Source organism: Pleurodeles waltl, chromosome 10, assembly GCF_031143425.1.
Source record: "Pleurodeles waltl isolate 20211129_DDA chromosome 10, aPleWal1.hap1.20221129, whole genome shotgun sequence".
Taxonomy (NCBI): Eukaryota; Metazoa; Chordata; class Amphibia; order Caudata; family Salamandridae; genus Pleurodeles; species Pleurodeles waltl.
The window spans coordinates 975,685,616-975,700,388 of NC_090449.1; positions in this window are offsets into that span (position 1 = coordinate 975,685,616).

Below are 14,773 nucleotides of genomic sequence, written 5' to 3' on the forward strand. Positions count from 1 at the left end.
TGTACCAGGAAAGACATGTTTTTCACCAGATATTTTCAAGAATTAATGTGTCCTCCAATTATTTCTAATACATGTCTGAACTGTATTATGGCCCATACGTGCCAAGTTCTTTCTAACCTCAGGTAATATCTTAGGCTGATAGTTTGACTTAGTTGTGCCGCAATTAAATTAGGAATGGATGCCAAAGTAATGGACACGGTTCATATCTAAATGTTTGGTGCTACTTTCCATAGCTGTAGCACATAAAATGAAGCAAATGATACAAATTGAGGGATAACAACTATCCATGGCCCTCTGTTCATTGTACCTGTGTGTTTTACATTGGTCTTGGGCACAATAGCTGGAACAGAGCTAAAGCATTTGCCATCTGTGTTATTCTATAGCCATGAACTTCTGTTAAGTTATGGGATCATCATGGGATACCTGACGTTGGGGAATGCCTGGTCACAATGTATTACGTGCATGATGTAGTGCAAGGGACCCCTGACCAATTCCATCATACATATAAAGTTCCCTAATACTTTTCTAGTTTGTTTGGTACACCCCTGCTGATCTAGTGCAGCATATGTTCAATAACTAACTTCCCAGTATGGATGGAGGCTATCACAGACATGGGTGTATGCTAAGATCAGAAGACCAGCATTCCTGTGACTGCTGCCATTCCGAAGATACATACAAATTGAAACCTACATCATCATGATTGACACAGTGGTACATTTGCTAAACCATGTGTTAATAATATGACAGTGTCAGTTTGCTGTATAGCCGCTGATCTACCAACTTGGCAAATGTAAGATGATGAATGTGGCTCACTGTGATTTCCAAAACCCATAAGGGGTACAGAGGGCAATGAGTGACACCTTTCAGGTGCAATGACTACACCTGTGCCCATGCAGTCTGTCATGGATGACTACAATATACACTGTCAGCATATATCTCCTTGTTGTATCAAAATATTAAAACTGATCAATCCACGGCTAGCCTCAAATTGTCACCAATGAACACACAGGATCCCTGCCATTATGGTGTCATAGGGGGCATATGTGGCTCAGGGTACACTGTTAATGTAGCATATGTAACCTAAACACAACACAGGCCCTACATGTAAGGGACCATAGAAAGCATGATAAATCATGACCTTAAATCAACCCACAGGTGCGTCACACAGTAAATGATTGTCCCTTGATGCACAAGCCACAATACCTGAGTGACTGGTATTGCAGTACTCCAGGAAAGTGGCTTTGCATGTCTCTCATTGCTACAAATGATGAGAGGAGTACACTCCATAAATGAGTCTGCAACCAATTGATGGAGCATGTTTGTCACAACATGATAGTTAGGGCCACTGCTTGTGTGCAGATATGTGTGTATCGCTCACTGTAGTGACCGGGTCTGTAACATGTTTGCAGTGGTATGTCTGTTGGAGTATCATTATGCCTGAGAGGCTGGACTTTCAGATTTAATGTTACACACAGTAATTTTATTTGAAAGTGTTGTACAGTGCACAGACATTGAGCACATTTCTCCCTTCCATGCTTTACAGGTGGACCTGCCCCCTACACAGTCGGAGAAGTGGCTCGATTTGCAGACACAGACATATCCAGTAAGTGTTGATATTTCAGTTCTGTGTTGTGTTTGCAGCTGTTTTGTGATTGACTCCTGTGTGTTGGACACATAGCAAGGTATGGTGTGCTGGCAAATGATCTGATATGTTACTTGTGTGGAGTTTCACTTTTTTTCCATCTTTGAGTTGGACAATCAGTATTGTATAGTCATATTTTGGGATTGTAGTGCAGCCCTGTAGGCATGGCCATGTGAAGAGGGTGACATTTGTTTTTGAAATTTTTATAAAGAAAAATTAGCAGAGGCCCATATTCATGATTTAGTCGGCAAGTCAGACTCTGAATCTCACCGAATAGGGATGCCAAAGTCTTACCCACAGACTTGAGCCTCCCTGTTCACTAATGAACATCTTTGACTGTATGTTTGACTTCCTAGCAGCATCTAGCTCCACATGTTGTGCTACGTGTATGTGGCACTTGAGTACAATTTCATAGGTGTGCATGCAGCTCATGGCCAGATGTGTGCTTGCATCTATCTGCTTGTTGTAAGACAGGCATTAGTGGTATTAAATGATTTTGACAATTGTCTGCATTTACAAACATAAATGTGGATGGGATTGTCCATGGTTTGGGTCTATCCTAGTTGGACATCCTTGTTACCTGTGGTGGACTGCCCAAACCCATGTACAGCTGTCCAAAGCTTCCTGGGTGTCCTTGATGTTTGAAAGTATGTGTTGCTTGTCAATCCCTCCCCTGAGGCACAGGCTTAGGGTTATGAAATGTGTACCCAGGTGTGATGATCCAAGTTTACTACACAGACATGTAAATCTGTAAATCACTTGTCTAAACCTAGGGTACCCACTCATGATTAGCAACTGCATTCCATCCTGGCAGTTCCATTTACAAATCACAGATCTTCTGGCCCTTGATTGTCATCCAGACGATAGTCATAAGTTGCCCTGTCACATGTGGAGGACTTGCAGCATTTCTTACGTGACTAATGGCTGAACAATAGTGCATAGGTCATTTAAGTTGTTACACATCTTTTAGAGCATTGCTGTGCTGTTAGATAGGACATGTGTAGGCTGCGTTGGCATGTACTTCCTCAGGGACAATCTGTGATCTGTATGGTGATATGGCCTGTTTCAGATACATTAGATGTATTGTCTCATCAGTAGCTATATCACACATTGAAGTACCTAATGTTTGGCTTTTTCTTTTTTAACAGCAGCCAATATGGATGCCATCCAGATTCATCAGTTTCAGCGCCGGGCAATGCGTTACCGCCACATACTGGATGTGGAGTCTGGGTTCCACCACATGGCACAGCGTTATCGCCATGAAAGAGCCTCAGGAGTGTGGAGGGCATTTGCCCAAGGGAGCCCTTCTGTGTCCACAACAGCCGCCACCACCAGCACCACCACTACCACCCAGGTGGCACCAAGGATATCAGCCACCACTGCAGGATCATCGACTTCCACTTCTCCAGGACCACTGACAGCAGCACCTGCACCTCCCCCTACAAGCATGGCACCACCAACCGGACACATATCTACAACTGGCACTCAGACCACCCCTGCTGCAGTCATTAACCCTGCAGATTTCAGAGTGATGCAACGTGACATGCAAAATATGTTGCGGAGACTGGACAGGCTGCAGCAGGAGGTGTCACAAATTAATAAGAGGGTGCGTGCCATAAAGAAGGAGTCCCTGCAGAGGGCGAACTTGTGACAATTACACCCTCTGCCATGATTCCCTCCCCTAACTCCTCTTTCCTGGTTCTTTTAATTAGTGGGTTTAGGGGGCTTAGTATTAGGTTAGAATATGCTGTTAGTTTAGTTAGTAGTAGTGGGTTGGTGGATGGGGGTATGATATTTTGAAATGTTATTTTATTATGTGTGTGTTGATGATGTTGGGGTTTTGGTGTTTAAAAAAATATATATATATATATAAAAATATAAAAATCCAAAAATATATATATATTTGTTTAGTATAAGATAGTATGTGTTTAGGTTAGTATATGTTCTCCTCCATGTGTCCCGTCTTGTAAGGGGGGTGGGGGTTGTTGTTTAGAGTGTTTAGTTAAATGTGATAAGTAAGTTTAGCTTAGGTTAGTTAGGGCCAGTTGTGGGTATTGCGTAGTTAGGATAGGTTAGATTAGTTAAGGTGTTTCCCCTTGTTTTATTATCAGTTTTTACTGTTAAATAAATGTTTAGGTACTCCTTTACAGTATGTGTCATATGCTTGGGGATCAGGGCCTTGGCATGGGTAAACAGTGTCTCTTTAGTATTTGCATTTGTGTCCCATCCTGCAACCAAGTCCCAATTGAGCTGTCACATTGGCAGCTACACCAGAGCTAATTTGCTAAGAATCTGCCATCCATTGCACCCACCACTCAAGGTTACTATGGATTCCAATGTGTTTATTAATTTTTGATGTATGTTTTCAATCTCACATACTTTGGGACTAGATTTGGTATTGAGGACACTGTGTTACATCTGCCTGCAGCCTGATGTTCAAGTGAACCCTTATAAGGTGAGTGATGGTATATTCTCAAGTAGTATAGTATACATGACTCACACCTATCATTTGTTACATTGTACAGCCAGGTTACTTATTTGTTCATACACTCATACACATCCATTCCTGCTGTATGGTGTGTGTGGAAACAAAGGGGGTCATTCTGACCCTGGCGGCCGGTGGCCGCCAGGGCCACCGACCACGGGAGCACTGCCAACAGGCTGGCGGTGCTCCCACGAGCATTCTGACCGCGGCGGTTCAGCCGCGGTCAGAAGCAGAAAGTCGGCGGTCTCCCGCCGACTTCCCGCTGCTCGGGGGAATCCTCCATGGCGGCGGAGCGCGCTCCGCCGCCATGGGGATTCTGACACCCCCTACCGCCATCCTGTTCCTGGCGGGTCTCCCGCCAGGAACAGGATGGCGGTAGGGGGTGCCGCGGGGCCCCTGGGGGCCCCTGCAGTGCCCATGCCAATGGCATGGGCACTGCAGGGGCCCCCGTAAGAGGGACCCACTGTGTATTTCAGTGTCTGCAATGCAGACACTGAAATACGCGACGGGTGCAAACTGCACCCGTCGCACATACCCACTCCGCCGGCTCCATTCGGAGCCGGCTTCCTCGTGGGTTGGGGTTTCCCGCTGGGCTGGCGGGCGGCCTCCTGGCGGTCGCCCGCCAGCCCAGCGGGAAAGCCTGAATGGCCTCCGCGGTCTTTTGACCGTGGAGCGGCCATATGGCGGTTCCTGCGAGGCGGGCGGGTTCCGCCGCCCCCCTCAATGAGAATCACCCCCAAATTGTGAAAAATTTCACATACGTAAAGATTGTCTAGTACAATAATTTGAAGGCAATATAGTGCTACTGGGTACTCTTACGGGGGAAGGTGATCTGTTCCACGTCTTCCTCTTCTGATGTGTGTGTTGTCTCCTCTGCCCTTGGTGGTGGTGGGTGTGAAGGGGCAACACACCTCAGTGTTTGAAGACGTGGAGTCAGACATCCCGGTAGCTGCCAACTATGGGGCTATTAAGGGCAGTACTGCAGCAAGGAGGAGCTGCTGTTTCTAAAGAATAGCAGCTACATCACTGTGGTAGGCAGCCAGGTCGGGCCTGAGGGGGTCAATATTGAATTTGTGCACACGTTGAAAGGTTTGTTGTTGGAGGTGTTGTGTCAATTCTCTTATTGCTGTGCTGATTTCCTTCACACTTTTTTCAAGTTCTTGCAAGATTGATGTCGCCCTTGCATGGCTGCTGCCTGTTCTGCAGTTGACATCATGCACAAACACACCCCCTCTAGACTGCCTGCCATATTTTCCATCCCCACCCGAACCTCCTTGACCAGCTCGCGCTGGACTCCAACTACAGTTCTCTCAAAGCTGGTGCCAGTGTCGTCAGAGTACTCAGCTGGGTTGGAGCTGGCAGGTCGTACAATTGGGGTGGTGGGTGGCTCCTCTGTGATGGCTGCTGTATCTGTGCTCCTCCTTGCGACTGAAGGTGGGGTCTGGAGGGTTCCAGGGACATCTTGGAGGGTCTGCTGGCTGATGTTTGTCAGCTCGTCATCCATGTCATCAGGTAAGTCCAGGACAGGCATATCCCCATGAGCGCCTTCGTCCTCTGCAATGAGATATTGTACAATTAGTGTGTCTGTGTTGTGGCATTTGTAATGTGACGTGCCTGCCTTCCTATTAGTTGCACATTGTGATATAGGTTCCTGTTCATTGTTCCTGTCTATAATATTAGCATTCTCCCAGACCTATGCCCCGCCTGCATGTCACATGTACTGTGGTCAGTTTGGGGACTTGTCAGCATCACATCCTGTAGGTGTTTATTCTGGCCAAATTGTATATTGCCACCTTCTTGTCCTCCTCAACCCTCTGTCTACTTCCATTCTCATGGTGAGGCCTTGCACTGGCTGTGGGTGTTCTGATGGCACTTGCACCACCCTTAACAATCTGGAACTGAGCAAGTCTCAGATATTTCACATCCAGCTATATGTTACTGAGACCTAGCATAACTATGTATAGCATTGGCATGGCACACTACATATGTCAGCATTAGTAGTGTGTAATGTTGATGTTGGGGAATGTGTGCTACATTGGATTGCACTGATGGTCCTAGCAGTGTTCCATTTCCTCTTCTGACTGTGCGGGTGTATTTCACTAGCCGGTGACAAATGTCCTTCCCCTCAATGCTGTTGTCTGAGCAGTATCTCATTTGGGATGTTGCATGTGTCATTGGAGCTATTGTGACCCAGGCACAGGGTGGACCCTGACATATGAAGCATGTGTATGACATTAGTGCTGTGCACCTCATAATGTTTATGACAATGGCTGATGTTTGTAGCAACTATGGACATTCACATTTGACAGGATTAGCACATTTGTATTGATTTCAGGGGATTGATAACGTTGTCATCCCGAAGCCTCTAATTTGGGTGTGTTTGATCCATGGGCACGTAACTGCCATTTCACTACTTGACCTGCACACACAGCAGAGGTGTTAGTGGCAACTGTTGTCACTATTACATTCCACTTGCGGATATGGCTTGAGACTGTTAATTGAGCCCTAGTTCATGTAGGGAGAATACCAGCTGTCATGTGACAGGAGGCCAGCTTTACGTTGTACCCTTCCCTCCTGGACTGGCTTTACATTTCCAACATCCTTGGCATGGCAGCATACCCCCATGCAAAGGTTGTTGGTGTAGTGTAGTACTGTGCCCTAGGTTTCCTCTGAACAGCCCATGCCCCCATGCCGTGCCCCTTTACCCATGCCACTCCCTGAATATCATGACTTACATGCATTGTGTAGTAGGTATGTCCACCCCCCTGCTTACAGTTAACATTTGTGCATTTTAATTCCCCATGCGACTTACCCTGCATCTGTGTTGTCTCCTGGTAGTCTACACTGTCCTGTCCTTGAATCCCTGTGACGATCTCCTCAGGGATGACGGCTGCCACCATCTCCTCCATGTGGTCCAGGGCCTCCTGTGGTGCTGGACTCCCACCTCCAGTCTGCAGTGCTGCCTTCCGGTTCCTGGCCATCTTTTCCTTTGTCCTGCGCTTGCAGTCATGCCAGCATTTCTTGCACTCGATGACTGTTCTCCGTACTTCTGCCACACTGTTTATCTTGTCAACAATTTGTTGCCAGATTGCCTCTCTCCTACTAATTTGCAATTTAGAGGTGACAAAAAGTTGGTGCTGGTGTTCCGTCACCTCTTTCACCAGAATTTTCTGCTCCTCTGCACTGAACTGACACTTTTTTTTCTCCTTCTCCCTCTCCTGGGTCTTGTGTGGGTCCTCCTGGCTGGTTCCTGGTCTGTTGTCATCTTCCTGGGGTCTGTCCAAGCATCTGGGATCCATTTTGGCTCTCCTTAGCACATTTTGCAGTGTTTGCGCCGCTTTTTGACGCTATTGCATCAAAAAAAGGCGCGTATCCGGTTTGTGATGTCGTAAACTAGCTCACAGTCATTTTCGCCACGTTAACGTTGCTTTTCTTTACGACGTGACTCATTGGTTTGAGTAAAAAAAAATGACTCACACCTGTGGTTTGCGCCGCCGTGCGTCAAAGTATAAATTTTGCGTTGGTGCAGTTCTGCGTCAAAAAGTATAAATATGGCCCGAGTCTGATTCCCTAGGAGTAAATGCAGAAAGTGAAGGGGTTCAGATCAACCAAGCAGTAAGGACTGGACCAGTGGCTGAAACAGAAGTTGTGTAAGACGGTGAAAATGCAAGCATTCCAAATGCAGATAAAGGCCAACTGACCCCTGCCAACAAAGCAAATGTTGAGAATCCAGTTGCACCCGTAAGGAGAAATGTAAAAGGAGACCAATCGCCCGCACCCACACCTGACCCAGTTGCTGATAAGCTTCCAACTATAACAGAAGCAGTTAAAGCACAGAATCAAAGTAAAGGCAAAACTTGTGCGGTAAAGAGAACAAAAAGGAAAAGAGTGCCAAGCCCCAAATACTAGTCACCTGAATGGATTTACCTTGGTGCAAATGTCTTCCAATGTTTATTATAGTCTGCTATATGAGTATGTGGATACAATGAATGTGCATAACTGTTATGTATGCACACAGATTCCTTCATCAGTACAAGAAGGGATCACATACCACAACTTATCACTGATTTATGGCATTAGTTGAAGCTTATTGTTAACACGTTTGTACAATCAAGAGTACATCCAGTATTTTTATTCTAACTTTGATCTTGGTTTCTCTTTTGTTCCCGTTAATCAGCATTTGAGCAGCATTGCAAACGCTAAGAGCATAGATATAGTAGTAGAATTCTTTGAACCTACGCTAACGTTTGGCACAGCATATGTGCAAAGAAACAACATAACATGCATCCTCACACAAGAAGGGAAAGAGTTTATTAATCAGGTTGATGACAGAAGGAAAGCAATGAAAGAAAAGATAGAAATGGGCATAGTTTCATATGACTACAAAAAGGAATCCGCTCACAACACACCTGATACACAAGGATATTTAGTTTAGATTGGCAACATGTAGGGAAGCTTTGTATCTATACACCACAATCAAAAACTGACAATAAGTTTATAGGGGCTAGTGAATGCAGACATGTGTTTTTGTTTAAGAGTGTCTGGGATTTTATATTAAATGGACAAGACCCTGCGGTGCCTGGTGTATACTATATTTGTGGGAAGAATGCTTATTAGAGGTTACCAAAAGTTCAGTTTGGCACATGCCATTTAGGGATGTTTTTTCCGAAAATGTATCAGGCAGACTATTTTGATGACCCAGTGTGGAATGAGAGACCTAAGACAAGGATTAAGAGAGGAGCAAATAGTTCAGAGATCACTGGAGGTATATTTGGAGTTTTTAGTCCATCAGTGGGTGTGATCTTAAATGACGGTATGATAAGGAAGTTATCAACCATAGTAGAAAAAATGTCTACTGATGTTGCGTATTTAATGCTCCTAATGGATATGGAAATGGTTGTGGTAAGATCAATGTTTTTACAGAATCGCAGTGAGTTAGACATCCTTTCAGCAAAGGAAGGCAGAGACTGTTGAGTTTCAAAGGAGCAACATTGTTGCACTAACATACCTGATAACAGTAAGGAGATATATTTCTAAGCTGACAAGTCTGAAAAATTACTTAAATGACGTAACACAGGCATATATTTGGGTGCTCTTAGATTTTGCAAGGCCTACAATTTCTGGAAGGTGCAAATATCAAAGAATAAACAGAAGAGAGAAGAGTTTGAAATTGAGACTATGAGAAACAGATACTACAAGAACCTGAAGAGAATTGAAAATTACAATAGATCTAGCTCTATGCGTTATCATACTACAAGGCTTTGAGTTGTCTAATTGTAAATGAGAGTGTCCTTTTGTGACGGCATAGATTTCTGTCAGAGGATGGATTGATGGAGATCAGATTTTACTAATACATTAGTGGCATAGTAGTTAGCATATGGCAAAGTATAAATCTTAATTTAAAAGCCTAACAGAGAAATTTACATGAAATGTAAAAATTTCCACGTTTGAATTATGGAGGACATTGTGCCCTCCACTTATTTGGGCTTCGGGTGTGGCCATGGCAGATGTTGTGCATTTATGTTTTAGTGAACTATTGACATTAATTATTGTTATAAGTGTTATTTTTTAGAAATATAGTAGAGATTAAAAATATATCATGAGTATTGAATGAACATGAATTACCGTACTTATATTGATGTGTATGGATTTTATGAATGTAGCATTGTGTGCAGAAAAATAAATACACGTTTCAATTATTTCTGGCATTATGCATTAATGATATCTGCAAATAAATGAATTTTGTTTTGCATATGTTAATTAAATGATAGCCATTAGCATAAGTGTTTAGCCATTAGAACTATGTATTTAGGCTTACTTAACTAGACTAGTCCTGAAAATTCATTTTTTGCTGCAATAGTGAGAAGTGCTAAATCATCATGTTTCCTTTGACCAGAATTATTTCCTAAGTTTGCTTATGTGTTGAAGAATGTCTTTTTATATTAAGAGATAGCAATTGTGCTTATGTTGGCATCAAAATGTTGCGATGTTTGTTCTTGCTATCAGAAGGATGACATGTACTATTGAATTCACATGAGAACTGTTTGAATCAACATGTGGCCCATGGCAAGAAATTGCATTGTTTCAAATGTTATACAAATTGTCATTTTTCAACAGAACTGTATGAATTCATCGAGATGTCTTCACACCTTCTCTGAGCAAATCCACAATAGTTGCAAACCTGATGTGTGTCCATAATTTTCATTGGATATTGATCCATTTGTGCAAGATGAGCTCTCTCTAAGGACCAGTCAGAACTCTGTGAACATTTCTAGTTAGGGAGAGACCTTTGAAACTTGAGAGTTAGTTCTTCATTGGGTGTTCATGCTGTTACCTTCTGTTCCTCTTGTCTTTTACCATTTCTAGCCTTTCATGTTTTGAGTTTCCCTTTAGTCCTACATGCCCCAATACCTATGCTGTTCAGCACTAATATACCCAACAAACTCTGAACTGCTTTCTTACCCTATGTGCGACTTGTGTTCTGCACTGACCCTGATGCTGCTGTCTTCAGATCCTGAGAAGCTGTGAGTGCTCTGGACTGACACATCCTTCCTGTCTGCTGTCCCATGAGGAGAGGTGTATCATCTGCAATGTGGTTCTTCTTGTTTCCTTTTTAGCTTAGATGATTTACATCAGTGTATTTTTATAGGGAGTTACCCTAGTTAGATGATTTTTCAAATTATTTTTATTTTGTTGTTGCCACATATGGAAGCCCGTCCCCACACATGCAAGTCCAAACTCGCAACGGGGGTAAGGATGGCCCATCCCGAAAATTGATTGTTACTAATTGAATTTGGATGATTTGCTAATGTCACCATCAACTGCTTTTGAATCTGTTTTTGTTGTGCATATTATAGTTTTATCAATTTGTGTTTTTCTTTTGGAGTGTTAAATGATATTGATGTTTAGTATCCTTAATCTCTTTTTAGATGTTTTGGTCAGCCTATGGTTTTCATGTATGTTTATAACTTGATTTTGCATACCATCTATGTTACATTGGCTCTGAGGTTGTAATAAAGCTTTGAAACTTGGCTCAGTTTGAAGTCTTGTTTCCGTAGACAAATTGGTTATGGTGTTTAAATTGTTTAGATTTCTCATCTTATTGATTTAGGTTGATAACATGTGATTACCCAATCTTCACTGGATCCAAAGATCCCATCGACCGCTAGTGAGGGTGAGACAAGTTTTGCATCTCACCCGAGCATTGTTTGTGATCCAAATTGGGAAGAAGACGTGCTCCAGCAGTTTCTATTGACACATTGATGATGGTTGTGAGTTTGAGGCTGATTTTGGGCCCACCTAGGTTGAAGATGTGGTGGGGGCATGGGTCAAATGGGGGTCCCCGAATGTACTGTCTTTATGATAGAGGTTGTGTCCTGGGGATGAGTAGGCTCCAGTCAGTTAGCTGGGTGACTGTTGTGCTGGTCATGGTGGTGGAGTGTGAGGTGGTGTGGGAGAGCACTGATAAACAACAGGAGATCTGTGATTCAGGTAAGAGAAGAAATCTATCCTCAACACCATAGCCAGCTACCGATTCTACACTAACTGTCAAACATACACTCTACATTCTAGACCGCCCTTAACGTAACTCGCACAACCGAGGGCAAGAGCACTCTCTTTCCAAAGTTACAGCTACAACATGACACTTCTCTGTTCTCAAAGAATATAACAAAACTTAGGCCCTCATTACGACCCTGGCGGTCAGTGATAAAATGGCGGTAATACCTCCAACAGGCTGGCGGTAACTACCGCCAAATTATGACCATAGCAGAAAGATGTCTGAAAGACAGTCAATGTACCACACCGACCGCCAGGGCGGAAACAACATGCACCACAGCGGTAGCCGCCTGCAGCCAAGGCAGAAGTCAAAGTTCCGCCCACCATATTATAACAACACAATCCATCACCTTTTCCGGGGCCGTACCAATGACATCAAGGCCCTCATTTCGACCCTGGCGGTAAATCCTGCTTACCGCCATGTTGTCGGACGCTAACTTACCGCCGTTGTGGCGGATATCCATTCTCCATATTCTGTCACACACACACCAGTCCGACAGAATACAACCACATACACAAATCCGCCAGTCCAAAGGTCAGTGCTAAAGTGGCGGTATCAAAACCCACACCGTTATGCCAACAGAACAACGCCCACTACATTTATGACCCACAAATCACCACGGTGTACATTCAACAGCGGTAAACCATTGACGGTATATACTGCAGCGCTCACAATGGACACCCACAGACAAAAGAACTCCACATTGGCCAATTCAAAGAACACACACCTGTCACCTATACACACACCACACCCACACACCCACACCACTAAAAACACCCCCCACATTACCCACAACCCTTTATGATTAAAGATCATTGCCACCAGAGAGACACCAAGACCACTGAGACAACTAGAACCACACACCACTCACACCTATACACCACTCACGCACTCCACATCACACACCCCAACACATTACCCAACACACCCTCATCAACACACCTCACATAACACCCATGGTGACACAAAGACACCCGCGTTTTACAGAGGAGCTAAGGGTCATGGTGGAGGAAATTGTCAGGGTAGAGTCACAGCTATTTGTAGCACAGGTGCAGCAAATATCTATAGCTAGGAAGATGGAGCTATGGCGGAGAATCGTGGACAGGGTCAACGCCGCGGGACAGCACCCCAGAACAAGGGATGACATCAGGAAGAGGTGGAACGACCTACAGGATAAGGAACGTTCCATAGCAGCAAGACACCATCTTCGCAGTGGCCAAATCCTCAACCAGGTGGAATGCTATGTAGCTGCACATGTGTTTTATCAGGGCAGACAATGGCTGTTGGTTGTCTGAGTGCTTGCATTTGTATACATTAGGAGGGGGGACAGACACAGTGGGAGAGGACACAGGGGACATGTGCATGGCTGTTGTGGAGGTGTCTGCCAGTGAGGTGTGTGTTCTGCTTGGTGTGGTGATGATGCACATAGTGGATGGTGATGTAGTGCATGCAGGTGGGAGTGTTGATGTAACTGGGTGGGAGGTGGAGGAGGAGGAAGAGAGGGAGACAGTGGAAATAGTGGATGTTTTGTGTCTGCAACTAGATGGTGTTTGTGTGAGTGTCTGTGGGATGAAGTGTGGTGTTTGTAGTAGAGAGTTGACTTACCAGCGTCCAGTCCTACTCTGACTCCGGCCAGGCCCTCAGGATGCAGCATTGCCAAGACTTGCTCCTCCCATGCTGTGAGTTGTGGGGGTCCGCCACCAGTCCTCTGTATAGCAAGCTGGTGTCTTGCTGCTACGGAACGTACCTTCCCCCGTAGGTCGTTCCACCTCTTCCTGATGTCAACCCTTGTTCTGGGGTGCTGTCCCACGGCGTTGACCCTGTCCACGATTCTCCGCCATAGCTCCATCTTCCTAGCTATAGATATTTGCTGCACCTGTGCTCCAAATAGCTGTGACTGTGCCCTGACAACTTCTTCCACCATGACCCTTAGCTCCTTCTCTGTGAAACAGGGGTGTCTTTGTGGTGCCATGGGTGTTATGTGAGGTGTGTTGATGAGGGTGTGTTGGGTAATGTGTTGGGGTGTGTGATATGGAGTGCATAAGTGGTGTATGGGTGTGAGTGGTGTGTGGCTCTAGTTGTCTCAGTGGTCTTGGTGTCTCTCTGGTGGCAATGATTTGTTATCGTAAAGGGTTGTGGGTAATCTGGGTGTGTGTTTGATAGTGGTGTAGGTTTGTGGGTGTGGTGTGTGTATGGGTGTCAAGTGTGTGTTGTTTGAATTGGCCAATGAGGAGTTATTTTGTCTGTGGGTGTCCATTGTGAGTGCGGCAGTATATACCGCCAATGGTTTACTGGCATTAAATGTCCGTTGTGGTGATTTGTGGGTCAGAATGTGGTGGGCGTTGTTCTGTTGGCGTAACGGTGTGGGTTTTGATACTGCCACTTTAGCACCGACCTTTGGACTGGCGGATTTGTGTATGTGGCTGTATTCTGTCAGATTGGTGTGTGTGTGTCATAATATGGTGAACGAATATCCGCCGCAGTGGCGGTAAGTTGGCGGCCGTCAGCTTGGCGGTAAGCTGGATTTACCGCCAGGGCATAATGAGGGCCTTAGTCATTTCATATCAGTATATCAAATAACAAAGAAGAATACGTTCTGGGAATATGCCTATCTATATTCTCAAAACATCAACATATTTTACATACATCATTAGAAGAAGAAATAGATTCAATGTAAATGTACAAACTACTTGTTTACAACAAAGACTTTAAGATAAGATGGGACCTTGCTCATCCTGCTACTCGTTCTTCTATCAACATTATTTTTGTAACTTTGACTGAAAATTAGGATTACTTCATATTTTGGTAGAGTACTTTACATTTCATCCATATTTACCACTCTGTTCAAGTTCCAAATTCTGCCATCATCAGTTTTGATAGCATTCTTGAAAACCTTGATCACTCTACTTTTTTGAGTGAATTTAGACCTTGGGAAACACCATGCTTGTGCTCTTATTTTCACCATATCTCCAATTTGTGTTGTAATCTCTTTTACATTTCTATTGCTATCAAAGTATTCCTTCCTCTTTCATTGTGTCTCATTTTCTTTTTCTTGCCATTCACTTGACCTGTTGAATTTCATCCCTTT